The sequence below is a fragment of the Lagenorhynchus albirostris genome, chromosome 5 (assembly GCF_949774975.1).
Source record: "Lagenorhynchus albirostris chromosome 5, mLagAlb1.1, whole genome shotgun sequence".
In the NCBI taxonomy this organism is placed as follows: domain Eukaryota; kingdom Metazoa; phylum Chordata; class Mammalia; order Artiodactyla; family Delphinidae; genus Lagenorhynchus; species Lagenorhynchus albirostris.
In genome coordinates, this window is record NC_083099.1 from 7,339,932 (window position 1) to 7,354,818 (window position 14,887).

The following is a 14,887-nucleotide window of genomic DNA, read 5'->3' on the forward strand; positions in this document are numbered from 1 at the left end:
GACTAGGTTGAGGAAGATCTTCCTCTTCCCATGAAATGACAAGGTTTTGGCAGTCATCTATATGGAAGTCTGCTCTGGCCCCTTAGAGTGACTTAAGTCTTTTCTAAAAATAATTTCTTTCTGGAGCCTTCCTACACTCTTGATGGGTGTGCAAATTAGTACAGCCACTATGGAAAACAGTATGGAAGTTCCTCAAAAAATTAAAAATAGAATTACCATATGAACTCCTGGGCATATATCCAAAAAAACAAAACCACTAATTTGAAAAGATACATGCACCCCAATGTTCACAGCAGCATTATTTAATATGGCCAAAGTATGGAAGCAACCTAGGTGTCCATCAACAGATGAATGGGATAAAGAAGATGTGGTACATATACACTGTACAATGGGATACTACTCAGCCATAAAAAAAGAAGAATGAAATAATGCCATTTGCAGCAACATAGATGGACTTGGAGGGCATTATGCTAAGTGAAATAAGTCAGACAGAGAAAGACAAATACTGTATGATATCACTTACATGTGGAATCTAAAATATACAACAAACTAGTGAATAAAACAAAAAAGAAGCAGACTCATAGATTTAGAGAGCAAACTAGTGGTTACCAGAGGAGTGAGAGAAGGGGGAGGGGCAACATAGGGGTAGGAGATTTTTTTTAAAAGGGTTATTATGGGATTATATGAAATCATGTGTGTGAAACTTTTGAAAATTGTAAAGCATCATAAAATTTAAAGAATCTTTCATTCAATAAAAATGTTAAAATAATAATAACAATAATTCCCTTCTTACCAGGTTAGAAATCTGTTTATCTGTGAGATTTAACCAAAAAGTACTTTGTCTTTGGGTCCACAGAACCAAGGCTCTTTGAGAAAGTTGTTTCCTTGATCTACTCAATACACATGACCACCTTAAACCACCATCCTCCAATGCAGTCGAAAAGAAATGACTCTCTCCTGCCTTGCTTAGCACTCTATAACTTCAGCAACTGAGCTGACAAACGTAAATCCTGCCTGTAGGGTCATCCCACCCCAGACAGTGGATAAATTCGAGATCATTTTTGCTGCTGAACAACTTCTATAAACTTCACACTCCAATTCGTCTATCACTGTGTTGTGGTCTTACTCCCAATTGCCTATCTTCCTCCTTTTCCCTACAGAGTGTCTAACACATTTTTCAATAAATATTTGTCACACGAATGGATGAATAAAAAAGAATCCAAATTCCTAGATGCCCCACACTTATCTAGTGTCCTTGCTTTATGCCCCAATCCCTCAGAAACTGGATTTTGCCCACATCTGAGTTTCTGATATCTGGTGTGTGACTGTCCTGAGGTACCATGTGGACCACCCTTATTACTTGAAGCTCAGAGAATTTCTATCCTGCCCTGAATTGATAGCACTCATCCTGGAATTCTGTTTAGATTTTACAGAATCCTTTTCATGTTTTTCAAGATCCCTCTTCCAAAGTTCAATCTCACGATTTGGAATGTAACTTTGGGTCCATTTTTCATGAGATCACTCCCTAGAATGACTGACCTGAGCCATAATTTCATGTTCAAACCTTTAGATTCTGCTAAAGGTCTCTTTACTTCATCCTTGCCTGCCCTCTCCCCATGTATACTGTCACTGTCCAAAGTCTGATTCAGACAGGTAGTTCTTTTCTCTTTTTATGTAGAGGGATCAAACAGAGATTCCAAATACATTGGTTTCTATAACCACCTTAAGAAATACATTCTAGTGCATCCAGTAATATAAAGTACGCAGGGCTTCCCTGGTGGCGCAGTGGTTGAGAGTCCGCCTGCCGATGTGGGGGACGCGGGTTCGTGCCCCGGTCCAGGAAGATCCCACATGCCGCGGAGCGGCTGGGCCCGTGAGCCATGGCCGCTGAGCCTGCACGTCCGGAGCCTGTGCTCTGCAACGGGAGAGGCCGCAACAGTGAGAGGCCCGCGTACCCTCCCCCCCCAAATAAATAAAGTACACAGATTTTAGGGGAAAAAAACCCCTCTAGATCATGCTAATATCCTGCTATCTCATCTCCTGTATCAGGTTGTTGAGTATCTTCAGAGAAAATTACAAAATATTTAGAGTACCTACTATGTGCCAGATTCTCCGGTAGATTTGGAAGGTAGAGTGGGGTGAACAAGACAGTCGAGGTTCCAGCCCTCACAGCTTGCTTGGCTGGCTCATTTTTCATAGTTTGGTGTCACTACAAATTCACAGTTCCCAGGAGAAATGGGTTTTCAGCTCTATCCAAAAATCCTGTGTGTTCCTAGACAATTCTCTCCCCTATTCCGCAGTATGTCTCTTTCAAAACACTCCACTCACTGCAAGCTCCTCGCCCTCCACCTCCCTCCTTAATCAAGATTAACCCTAACCCTAACCCTACCCCTAAGCCTAACCCTAACCCAAGTGTCATGAGATCATCTCCTACATCACAGAAAAAAGAGAAGTCATCACTTGAGAACACACTCAAATGTTATCTCCTTCCTCAATTCAAAATATCCAGCCGACTTGGCTTCTTTCCCCCTCTCAAAGCAGAAGAGGTATCTTTCCCTGTCTCTGAGATAAATCTGATACCACTCCTGGCTTTCTCAGATATCTCCATTCATCAATTGTCTTCATCCCTCTTTCCAATGTCCACATCTGTTCTCAGTCTATAGATTCCCTCCTGTTTAAACAGGCTGAAGTAGCTCTCGGTTCAAAGGAAAACTCTATGTTGACCTTCTCTGGAATTTCTTTCCTTTTCCCTTCCTTTCAAAGCCAAGCCTTTTGAGAGAGGTTTTTCCACCTCTGGTTTCCACATGTGCATCTCCCACCCAGTCCCCCCTCTGCCATTCATCTTGCCCAATTTCTCTGCCCAACACATCCCTACTGACCATAGTTTCACAAAAGTAATAGAACCGCTGTGTTGATGAACATTGTAGTTTTCCATTCTCATCTTGCTGGACCTCATTGATGCACTTGACACCCGTGATTTCTCCATCACAATGGAAAAGTTCTCTTTTCCTGGAATTCATGATCCTCCACCCACTGGTTGTTTTTTCTTTCAGTACTTTGAATATAACGTACACTCTTATCTGGCCTGTGGAGATTCTGCTGAAAAAACTACTGAAACCTCTTATGAGGATTCCCTTGTATGTAATAAGTTGTTTTTCTTTTGCTTTTAATATTCTCTTCTTATCTTTAACTTTTGACATTTTAATTACAATGTAATTCCAAAGATTCTTTCCCACTATATAAAAGTTATCACTTTTCAACATTTTTCTGATAAACTTTTACTACTTTTATAATCAGAGGAAAAGTTATACTAAAAAAAAAAAAAAGTCTACCCTCAGAATAAATATTTGCCTGAATCTACACTGAAACTTCTCAAAAGATAATTACACACACATATGCATACATGCAATTCTAAAAATAATTTGAGCAACACAAACATGAACATAGAAACTTCCAAGGTAATTTATCCTGAAAATGACCTTTGGTGTAAAACTCTGGAATTTCTTTGGGATGTATAATGATGACTGACTTAATAAATATTTGAAAGATTATTTAAACAAAATCAGCCTAGATGAGCCTAGATTTTGGAAATTTTCCACTGAAATCAGAGCCATGTAAGTCGTGGCAACATTTGAACAATCATAAACCATTATACCCAGCTTGAGGAAGCCCCAAATTCCCAGGTTTTGCCCTAGTCAAATTTAGCATCATTCAACATAGAAAATGAGGGGATTCAATTTCCATTTATTTTAGACAATATTATAACAATATCTAGTTTAAAAGGCATTCTTATAGCATTTATGTGTCATTCTAATGATTTTATGAATTGAAGAGAGGGGAATAAACAGAAATAAAAGTGTACTATGAGGGCTTCCCTGGTGGCACAGTGGTTAAGAATCTGCCTGCCAATGAAGAGGACACGAGTTCGATCCCTGGCCCGGGAAGATCTCACATGCCGTGAAGCAACTAAGCCTGTGCGCCACAACTACTTAGCCTGCACTCTAGAGCCCACGAGCCACAACTACAGAGCCCGAGTGCTACAACTACTGAAGCCCACGGGCCTAGAGCACGTGCTCCACAACAAGAGAAGGCACGACAATGAGAAGCCCATGCACCGCAATGAAGAGTAGCCCCCACTCGCCGCAACTAGAGAAAGCCCATGCACAGCAACGAAGACCCAACACAGCCCAAAATAAAAATAATTAATTAACTTTTAAAAAAAGTATACTAGGAAATGTATTTGACTCAGCAATACTTGGCAATGTGATTGCCCAGGAACATCTACTGCATTTTTTAATTCTTCCCAAAACTTCCCTGCTCACATGTTTCTCCTGGAACTGTGTGACAATAATTTATCTATTGTCATGTTTCTAGAAGTGTATTTGTTGTTACTGCAGTGTCATACACTTGAGTTATATTTTTCTTCTTGTGTTGAAGACAGTTGAATAAGACTTCAAGTAAGCATATTATAAAACCCTTCAGGGAGGGGATTTTTTTTTAATAACATTTGGCCTTTACCTAAAATTGCAATCACACCTAGAAAAATGCATCTATATTTTAAGTGTAATTTTTCATTATTCAGGTGTAATTTTTTATTATTTTAGCCTGATGTACTTTTCCGAATCTAAAACATGGAAGATGTACAAGTTTCCCTGGAAAAATATGCCATCCATTTTGTTTTATACATCAATTTTCCCCTTAAAATGTTTAAGCATGTAAAGATAATTGAGGGTTATTGTTTATCCACTTAAAATTACACAAAAAAACTACGTTAAGCAAAAAAAGTTCAATATAAAAGCCATAAAATAGCCTACAGTGTGCTAGTTAGATTCCATATACAATACCAAAAAATTCACAGGTCAAGATTTAAAGACAGAAATAACTAGCAGCATGTTTTGCGTGTGTTCTAGAAAGTTCAACAGAATACAAATACTAAGGAAAACAGGGGGGTTGGGGGTACTCCTTGGAAGTAATTACAATTAGATAACTTTTCTATTATTCAGTGGAGCCAGTGACATTCAAAATTAAACTATTTTACAATAATTATTGATCATGTCTGTGTGTGTTTTACAAAACATAAACGCTTGGAATAAACAGGCATTACTTTAAAAGAAAGGGCTGATTACACTGAGCTAAACATATAGATTGGTATTTTTAACAGAAGCTGTCTAAAAATTATGCCTGGGATGTCTGGATCTAAATTAAAATTCCAGGAAACCTGGCAAAGCTAGGAAGCTAAAGAAAAAAGATAAAATTCCATCCGCAGGCTAGCTTCCAAATGCCTACTCTCTTTTTGCGAGACAATGAGAGATACACACAATATATTGGGTAACACCCTGCTGAAACTTGTCACCCTTTTTCACTTTGTTACCTCCATTCCTGCCAGGGGTAAATCTAGTTCAGTAACAAGGTAGCCTTCCCAATTTCTTAAGTTTCCCTGTAAGATGCATTTTCTGCCCACTGTGCCCTGGCTGATCCTTTTACCTCCCCAGCACATACCCTTGGTCAATCTCTTTTTACATAAAACAAGGAGATAAAGATCCAAATACAAATATATGTGATATTCTTACCTCTGTTTCTTATTTTCCACAGTCTGATCTTTCTTTTCTCTCTAATTTTCTACACTTCTTTCTGTTTCTGACTCTCCGCATTCAAAATCTCACTTTTATCTTGGACAGCTGAAATGTCTGCACAATTTGTTATCAAGTCTGAAAATTGTTTCTTAATAAATTATCCTGAAACCTTTTTAAGAGTTTATCATTGAAGGATGAAAGTCTAGATTTATTTCTTTTATGAGTTATTAATTCTACAGGTTGGGATGTTAAAACTGGGGACTACCTTGCCTGAGCCTGGTTTATGGATCCAAGTTCTGATCAAACAGAGAACTGGACAGAGGTCCTTTACTGTGTGACTGATATTTTCTCTAAGCAGTGGCCTGAGAACTGTGTTTGCCCTCATATTTCAACATATATTGCAAGCAGAACAAAAATCAAAGATGTAGTTGATCAGTTGATCAACTGAGAATCTTCATCATTCCTTTTCACTCTCAATACTTACATCTCCCCTTACTTATCTTAAATTACAATGTCAATCGCTATAACCAGTCCTTTGTCCTTTTATTTTACTGCCTGCCATATCCCCAATCTTGATTAAATGCACAGATGTTGCTACTGTCTTATGCAACTGAAAGTTGATGGAGAAAATCAGTCAACCAGACTGACCAGGCTCAACTTAAATTCCTTCCACTAACACCCTTAATGAAGTCCACTAATAATGACTCATGCCCATAGTTCATCCACTCTCCTACTTTCCCAGCCAACTACTTCATGCCTTCTGTCCTCTCTTCAATTTGTACCATCTCCTGCCCCATCCTCATTCTTAGCTGAATGAAAAAATAGAAGGAATCAGAAGAGAACTTCCATGAACTGCTTCCACCACATTTATCCACCTGCTGCATCTGCGTTCATAAACCCTGCCCTTCCCAGATGAATTGTCCAAATTCTATCAGTGGCCAACCCCTACACTTGTATACTACATTCACTCCCCCTAAAATGATACTTCTCTAGCAATCCTTCCCCCTCTTTCCTGCATCTACTTTTCTCTCTACTTGGTTATTTCTATCAGCATACATACTTGCTATGATAACTCCCATTTTCATATTTTTCTCCCACCCTAAAAATATAATCTATTTGTCCTCATATTCTTCTCCAGCTACAACCCAATTTCTCTTGTCCCTTTAAGCAAAATTCCTGAAAATGCTTGTCCCCCAGTTGGTGTCCCCCAGTTCTCTCATTTTCTTTTAGAGCACTCCTATCAGGCCATCATTTCAATCACGCCAACAAAATTTATTTTTGACCTCCACATTCATAAATCCAAAGACTAATTTGCTCTTATCTTCTTATTTGAACTATAAGCAGCATTGCTTCCTTTCTTCTAGAAACTCTTCCTTCACTTGACCTAAAAATAAAATCATATTTTCTGGTTCTCCTCTTATATCCCAGGAGTGAAAGGGTAGTTCAATAAGGGCATTATAAGATCACTATTTTCTATTATTTATTATTTCTGTTATTTTCTATTATCTCAAACCTTCTAGGCAAGACAATAAAACGTAATAAAGAAATAAGAGGTTAAAACACCTAAATGAAGAAAACAAAATTATTATAACAAACAGAGGATTATCTGCCTAAAATTTTAATTACCCATAAATAACTTTAACACAAAACATGTAGTTCCTAAGTGAAGAGAACCACAAACAGCTAGTGAGAAATATGAAAGATGACAAAATCAGAAGACATAATTGCAGAAGCTTAAATAGGAAGTGAATAGCTTACGGAAAGGTTGGAGATGGCTTCTGAAGCCTTTAGTTACAGACCTAGATACTGTGGTCCTGGATTAGAAACCTAAGTATCATAGAAATGTCAGTTTTAACAGATTCATTTATATGCTTAATAAAATTCCATCCAAAATCTCAGTAAGACACTTTCTACAAAGTGTTAACACCATTCTCAAGTTTACCAAAAAGCTGTGAGAAGCAAGACAAGAAAGGATCAAAGGAAGAACTGAGGAAATTTAAATAAAGTCTGAAGTTCAGATAATAATGTACCAGTGTTAATTGCTTAGTTCCAATAATTGTCCTATGGTTATGAAAGATGTTAATATCGAGGGAAGTTGAGTGAAGAATATCAGGGAACTCTCTGTAAATCTAAACTTATTTCAAAATAAAAAGTATAATAAATAATTAAAATAAAGAGTAGGGAACTTTCCAAACAGATATCAAACATACAGTAAAGGGACTTCCCTGGTGGCACAGTGGTTAAGAATCCTCCTGCCAATGCAGGGGATGTGGGTTCGAGCCCTGGGACAGGAAGGTCCCACATGCTGCAGAGCAACTAAGCCCATGTGCCACAACTACTGAGCCTGCACTCTAGAGCCTGTGAGCCACAGCTACTGAAGCCCATGTGCCTAGAGCCCATGCTCTGTAACAAGAGAAGCCACCACAATGAGAAGCCCATGCACCGCAATGAAGAGTAGCCCCTGCTCGCCACAACTAGAGCAAGCCTGCATGCAACAATGAAGACCCAACGGTGCCAAAAATAAATAAATAAATTTATTTTAAAAAAAAGCATATAGTAAAGCTACAATCATCCAAAGAGTAGGAACAAAACACTAGTAGATGAAGAAATTAAACAGAATGTAAGAGATGAATTTGGTTTCACAATCACTGAAGAAGAATTATTCACCAAATGGAGTTAATCAGTAAGTTAATTATGTGGGTGATGAGAAATCAAGTTTAGATTATTATCTAAAGCAACAAAGCAAAATAAATTCTAACTGGAGTATACAATTAAATATTTAAACCATTTTGGGGAATTCCCTGGCAGTCCAGTGGTTAAGACTCCGAGGGCCCTTTCACTGCCGAGGGCCCTAATTTGATCCCTGGTCAGGGAACTAAGATGCCACATGTTGTGTGGCACAGCCAATAAATAAATAAATAAACAAACAAACAACTCTAAAGAAAAAAAATTTTTTAATAAAATAAACCATTTTCTTCTAAAACCAAACAAGAATATAAGTAAATACTTTTCTGATCACAGGATAGAAGAGGAACTTCTAAACATAAAAACCATGAAACAAACTATAAAGAACTATTTAAAAAAAACTTTGGAGAAAATTTTGGAAATTCTTTCTAAAAACTCCAAAATAATTGAAAGGTTAAAAGAACATCAGGAAAGTTATTTGCCACAAATATAAGAGATAAGAGGTTAAGGCCTTTCTTCATTGATTTAATCAGGATAGAAAAATTAATAAGAAATCATTAATACTCTAACAGGAACCAGGGCAAAGGACATGAACCAACAATCCCAAGAGAAATAAGATTGGCTAATGAATACACTCTGAAATTCAACCTTTCTAGTGGCCAAAAAGTAAAAGATTAATAACATAAGTTTTTTGACGTTATATTAGCAAATACTCAAACAGGTAGTAATAACCAGTACTGGCAAGAATCTGTTGGAACAGACTCCACTGTTGGCACCATTGATGACCATGTAAATTATGCAAGCTTCCTGGAAAGAGATTTGGCAATGTAATAAACGAGGCTGTAGAATGGTCATTTCCTTTTGTCAAATATATTGGTGAATACTTACATACCTGTCAAATTGTTGTTAATAATAGCAAAAAGAATGGAACTAGAAGGAAATACATGAAAAATGAACAGTATTTATTGCTCAGTGGTGACATTATGTGTAAATTTTACTTTTCTTTTAGTTCTTTAAATTTCCTAATCTCTCTGGTAGCATCTATTATATAATATTTTATTTTCTTTGTATTTTTCTCTGTTCTCTAAAGTTTCTATAATTTTTCTTATAAAAATGCAAGTTTTTACACAGAGGAAACTGAATCTAAAACACAGAGGAATATAAGAAATGCTTAAATACATCTAGATTTTTAAGCATTCAAAATATATAAGAAATTCTGATGCTGACTGATATTCTGATATTCCACAAAAGACAATAAAATAGACCTGCCGTATTAAACCTGAAAACATATTAAAATAAGAAAACATGCTGGGCTGTCTGGCACATCCTCATTTCAGAAGGAAACCCATCAATTGTGTATCGTCTCTAGGTCTTTAGTTTCCTATTTCCCAGTCATAGACCCAAACCTCTGGTTGATAAATTCTGATCCCCCTTCTGGTTCCTCCATTATTTCCTGAGGCTGCTGAGGCACATGGTCTAGAGATTGTTCTGGGCCTTAGATGGCTGTGTCAGTTCCAGGATTACTGGAGATTCCAACTTGCTCCAGAGAATACCTAGTTCAGTGTGACTTTCTCCTCAAACACACATTAGAGGCCTGCACCATCATTCTCTGAAGGCTGGGGAATTGCTACTGGTTTTTCAGAAATATTGGACAGTTTTCAGACTTTTTTTTTTTTTTTTTGGTGGGGTAGGAAGAGGCAAAGTTTCATGAAACAATACTTAGCTTTACTGTGGTAAATACTCTGATATTTTCTATTCTATTCTCTTCTATTCTGTCCTGCTTCTTTGTTTTTCAACCCACGAAATTGATTTCATGCGCTTCCAACGGGTTCTGATCCTAAGGGTAAAAAACACTGGACCAGAAAATATGGAGGTTGCTAGCTGACAAAAAAAAAGCAAGCCAGCGACAAAAATGCTCAGTCAGGTGTTCAGAAACGGAGCAAAGGACAAAGCTATGCAGAATGGGGTATTATTCAGTATTGACTCTTCTATGCAGAGCTTCTAGAAGTAGGGATTAAAAAAAGAAAAGCACAGATGGTTTTAGGTCCTATACAGACCTAACATTACATGACATTGAATATTAAAGTGAGGCAGCAATTCTCCTTTTGGTTCTCCAGTCCTCCTCTGCTGTCTGCCGGGGACTTGGTTCCAGGAGCCCCGCTGTGGATACCGAAATCCATGGATGCTCAAGTCCCTTATATAAAATGCCAGAGTACAATCAACACAGTCCTACGATGAATACAGTCCTACAATGAATACAGTCATACAATGAGCACAGTCCTACCATGAATACAGCCGGCTCTTGGTTTCAAGTGTTTGGCATCCTGTGCAGGGCTGACTGTACTTCATTCCTTCCGATTATCATGTATAGAAAGCTACAGTTGTCAATTCTTGCCAGTAAAAGCTCTTTTTAAAAAGTATTTGTTTAGGGGAAAGGAGGGGGAGGATAAATTTGGAATTTGGGATTAACAGATACAGACTACTATGTATAAAATAGATAAACAACAAGGACCTACTATATAGCACAGGGAACTATATTCAATATCCTATAATAAACCATAGTAGAAAGGAATATGGAAAAGACTATACATATATAACTGAATCACTTTGCTGTACACTTGAAACATTGTATATCAACTATACTTCAATAAAAAATTTTTTTAAAGTATTTGTCTTTTCAATTGATCAAATAAGCACGTGGAACAATGATGAAAATAATTGCAAACATTTATATAGCTTTTCTATGTGCCAGGCATGGTTCTAAATACATTTCACATGCTTTATTTCACCTGTATTACAATTCTATGAGGTAAATACAATTCATATCTCCATTCTACAGGTTAGAGAACTAAGACAGAAAGAAATTAACTTGCTCAAGGTCACACACCTGGTAACTGGCACAGCAAGAATTAGAAGCCAGACAAGCTAACCTGTGCTGTTAACTCCTATTCTATGATTGAAAGGCTCCAAAAGGACACACAGTGAAAAGTAAGTCTCCCTTCTGCTCTGCTCCAGCCATCTCTCCCCACAACAAGATACAACTACTGTCATTATATTTTTGTAAACCCTTCCAGAGATTTCTATACATGTAATAAACAAATATATAAGAACAGGACTTCCCTGGTGGCGCAGCAGTTAAGAATTTGCCTGTCAATGCAGGGGACATGGGTTCGATCCCTGGTCCGGGAAGATCCCATATGCTGCGGCGCAATGAAGCCCGCAAGTCGCAACTACTGAGCCCACGCGCTGCAACTACTGAACCCGGCACTTCTAGAGGCCATGCTCCACAACAAGAGAAGCCACCACAATGAGAAGCCCCCACACCACAACTAGAGAAAGCCTGCACCCAGCAACGAAGACCCAATGCAGTCAAAAAAAAAAAAATCAACTGTGAAAAAGTTGTAACATTTAAACATGCATTCCAAGTTTGGGTGGGGGAGGAAGGAGAAGCAGGAACAGATAAATGAAGACGGCATGGAATGAGTGTAAAATATTGTGGTTATAAAAAATAATAATAATAAATATATATATATATATGAACCAATGTGTATAGGTGTAAATTACCAATGAATCTTTTTTCACATCATAATCTACTTTACACAGAAATCTTTCACAGCATTTTAATAGCTGCATTATATTCTATTGTAGGATGCACCATAACTTTTCATTAATCACTATCAATGAGCATTTATTTTATTCTAATCTTTTGCTAGGTCAAACAATGCTTCAGTAAGTAACCTGGAACATAAGTCATTGGCTCAGCATAAACAGATTTCTGATATAGACTCACAGAAGTACATATATTTGCTAGGCAAAGGGATACAGCATTTTTTTACACTTATATTAACAGAGAATATGCCTGAGAATGAGAACTTTCAACAAGCCACCGAAGTTAGCTAGATTTTAAGGACATTTCTTCTGTTTCCATTGTTTTTACTTTTAAGTAAAGTTAACACGTATTTAGGACTAGTGACACTAGCTTTCCATTTATGAAAATGACATAAGCTTTCTTTAGTGAAAAATGAGTCAATTTTGAAAAGATTTATTGTATAAATATTGTGTGGTACAGGGAGGTGGTCCTTGGACCACGTATAACAGGGACCAAAAAGGGCCAAAAAAAAAAAAAGGTGTTCATTTTTAAACACATACAGATTCACTTCTATAGTTTTAATATTTTTTAACATCTCCATGACAGTAAGAACAGTGTCTCCAGTCTGAATGGGTACCTCACCTGGTTCACAGTCATTCTTTACAACTAGTTCGGCAACTTCAGCCTTATTCCAATTGACAGCCCCCCGGATGCCCGTGTGTGGTGATTTCACTCCCACCCATGGATTATACTGACCTCTTTATTTCACCTCATGCCAACTCTTTTGTTTTCCTTCCCCTCAATACCTAGTAAAGGGTACTCAGTAAATGTTGACGACCTGATGTTGTTTTTTCAAGTTTTCTGCAACTGGTTGCATGATTGAACTCTATCCATTTTGTTCCGTAGATTTTTACAGACGTTGCTGGGCCTATAATTTGTCTGTCACTTTAAGTTTGCCAAAATGCTCTTGAGTTCAACTGTGTTGCCATATCTAACATATCTTTTGTGTGTTTAAGATGTCCTTAGTATCCAATGTCCTCCATTTCTCCCATAGCTATTCTGAATAATAATATATACACCATTTGCACAAAGCATGCCTAAAGTAGACTCTTTAGTGATTTCACAAATGTTCAGCTGTGAATTTCAAATTGCTTTGTACCTGGAATTTGTTTCCAAGTTATATTACAGATTCTGTGTTCTGTTACTACATATTTCTATAGTAAATTGTTAGCCAGATCCACTTATAGAAACTTCTAATCTTTGTCCCAGAGGCCACTTTTTCAAACCCCAGGTTGAAAGCATTTAGTTATACAAACCACATGCTGTGAATTTATATCCTCACTACTACCAAGTGGCCTTTGTTTCCTTTTTATGTTCCCATAAAGACTAAAGTTTAAAAGTTTGTAGAAGGCCAGAACTGTTCACATTATTTGAAGCGAAAAGTGCCACTGCTAATTGTTAATTTCAATCTGCAAGTTATTTTTTAATAGCATCTCTAGTCTTATTCGAATTTTATATTGAAAACATTACATTTTCACCATTAGACAAAAATAAAATATTGGTGGAATTATTAACCTGATGTTAACAGTTCCAACCCTCAGGGTCTACAGCCTACCTAAGAGATATAAACTACAAAATCTCCAGAGAAAGAGATTCTCAAAATTATCACATAATTTCATTTCAGTGTGTCACATCAGGTCCCAGTTTCATTCTAGATATCTCCTAATGCAATCTAAGTGCATGTCAATTTTTTCTTTTCAATCACTGCAAATAAATAGAAGTGTCCTTTTAGTGATTCTTCAAATCCTCTTCAATATCATTTAAAAAACTAGGACACACATCAGGCTTTCTTTTCCTTGCTAAATAATAGATACCCCACTGAGAGTGTTTTCCAATGGTGTGTCCGTTCTTTACCTTGCTTCTATTATTCTTTATTGAGTGCTTATTGAGGGAATTGGTTAAGGTCAGATTCCTCCCATTGTACTTCTTAGAACAGATCTGGACTGTCAGGGTCCCTCATTTTGTAACAGTAATTGCAGTCACCACTTACTGAGCATTTGCTGTGTGTCTGGTGTTGTTGTATACATGGAAACATAGCCTCTTTTCTATAAACATTGCAATGACCCCATGATGTAAATAACATTATTGCCTCCAGGTGTGGATAAGGAAACTGAGGGTTGGAAAAGTGAAGTATTTTCCCAACATACCTTGTATGAAGCAGAACTGAGATTCATGTCCAGAGCTGTCAGGCAAACGTTTAAAGGCCATGCTTATCTACTGCCAAGATAATTAAGTTGGGTCTTGTGTTTAATTTGTATTTGATCTCACAGGAGGTGAGAAAAAAACTTTATTCCATGGTCACATGTTGCAAAATTAATATTAATCTATCAGCAACCTCCAGGTAGACATTATTGATTTAAAAGGAGATCATTGCTTTTGATAAACAATTTATTCCTTAACGCTAGAAATAACTAGAATGTATCTTACTAACAATTGGCCAGTATCTTCCACTTTTATCCTGTCCATTTATTCTTCATTTAATTCTATTGCTTGCTGATTCATTTTCAGTTTGTGCTTCACCGTGACCTCTATATTCTTTTCTTTTTGCACTCTTAAGTCTGCATCAGGCATTCATGGTGCAGTAATGCAGAATTTCATTCCAATAGAGATAGATTTTCACACGTATTATGACTATGTGTCTGCCTTTCTCTATAACGCATCAGTATTAGCTGTATATAAAATTCTTTTTATGAAACAAAAAATTGTTTCATCCAGAACTACATCATCTACAAGTTAAAAACTTCGAGGTACCATTTTATATTTGCAGAGTATCTTAATTGTTTTGAGTGGCTTTTCAAACCCAAACACTATAGCACAGGATGATTTCCTTTGACAAGGGGCACCTGGAGTTAGAGGCACAACTGGCACTGAAACTCTGCTATTAAATCACAACTCCTCCATCTCTTCCTTAATCCACCCAGTAGCACAGATGCTCAAAGGTTTAAATAAACAGGAGAGGCAGATCGTCATCAATGGGGTA

The 14,887-nt window shown here is 37.2% G+C and overlaps 1 pseudogene; it reads left to right on the forward strand.

The window, feature by feature from the left end:
* Positions 1-14,887, forward strand: part of LOC132520791 (nuclear receptor subfamily 2 group C member 2-like) — a 104,017-nt pseudogene that overhangs the window by 44,868 nt on the left and 44,262 nt on the right.